The 1,177-nt window shown below is 50.6% G+C and overlaps 1 long non-coding RNA gene across 1 annotated transcript; it reads right to left on the bottom strand.

Annotated features, from left to right (window-relative positions):
* Positions 1-315: 315 nt before the first annotated feature.
* LOC145719256 (uncharacterized) lies at positions 316-1,177 on the bottom strand. The gene is made up of 2 exons (XR_014142269.1): positions 1,104-1,177; positions 316-1,005 (listed from the first exon to the last, which is right to left on the bottom strand). It is a non-coding gene; the product is annotated as an uncharacterized LOC145719256 (long non-coding RNA).

Here is a 1,177-nt window from a genome sequence, read left to right on the forward strand (position 1 = left end):
AAAAGGAGACTGCTGGAATTCTACATGGCCCAGTAGCCTCTTCAAGCCCATTGCATCCCACCCCAAGCTCCAAGACGCCTGGGCAGAGCAATGGAGCCCCATAGATCCTGACAAAGGTAAGGATTAAAAAGGGATCAAGAATCCACTTCCTTCCCTTTTCAGTTGATAGTCTATGGCTAATATTTCCATTTAGAACTTGACTCAACTTAAGGTACTATTATAATTAACTGATTATAATTAACAAGGTTGTCTCTCTAAATATTTATGCGTGTATGTGTGTTACATATTTCCATCATAATGACTGTCATTGCTAACTTTTGCTGAACTCATGCTTTATCTCATTCACAATAAGCCCAATGAGGTGGACACTGCTATTATTCACATTTCATAAATAAGGAAATAGGAGACTCTGTCACAGAGCTGGTAGGTGGTGGAGCTGTACTGGAACCTCTGACCGAAGGAAGCAATGTGGCCTGGCTTCCCATCCCCCACTGAATTCCTTGGTGGGGCCTGCTTGCCCAACTGGATTATCTCCCAGTCACAACTGATTTGAGCGAATCACCTGTCGCTTAGTCTTGGCAGAAACTGGCTCATCACGGCTGAAATGAAACCAAAACTCCACAGAAATAGATTTGCAAAGTCCCTCAAAGTTCAGAGCCACTGAGGTTGCCAGTAAGACAACCAAGGAGTGAGTGGAGATCCTCCCCAGCAGCCCCTCCTCTCCTCTGCCTCTGTGCAGGGGAGGGAATCACTGTTCCCTGAAGGGGCAGAGAGGGGTGTTCACCTTGGCTCTGCTGGCATTCTCCTTGGGGCCCTCCAGCTGCAGCCAGATGTGAGGATTCTCAGGACAGTCCTTCGGGAGGACACTCATCCCCACGCTGAAGATGCGCTCCACGTACGGTTGCTGCTCCCGCACCTTGTCCTCAGCTTCCGCAGACACAGCAAAGCGGTCAGGGGACGGCGAGCCAGCCCCCCACGTAGGCATGGCTGCTTGGCCACCCAGCCCTGGAAGGAGGGAAGGCAGCTCAGAGCCTCCTCGTCCCCTCAACCCAAATTGTGGTCTCCCAGCCGACACCAGCTATCAACAGGTCGCACTTAGTTACCCATCTAGTAAACACCCTGGGTCCATCTAGGAAGGGAATGTCAGATTATGCGGAACCGGGTCTTCTCTCCGAGA

Source organism: Leptonychotes weddellii, unplaced genomic scaffold (assembly GCF_054177405.1).
Source record: "Leptonychotes weddellii isolate Sample4059 unplaced genomic scaffold, ASM5417740v2 HiC_scaffold_35982, whole genome shotgun sequence".
Classification (NCBI taxonomy): domain Eukaryota; kingdom Metazoa; phylum Chordata; class Mammalia; order Carnivora; family Phocidae; genus Leptonychotes; species Leptonychotes weddellii.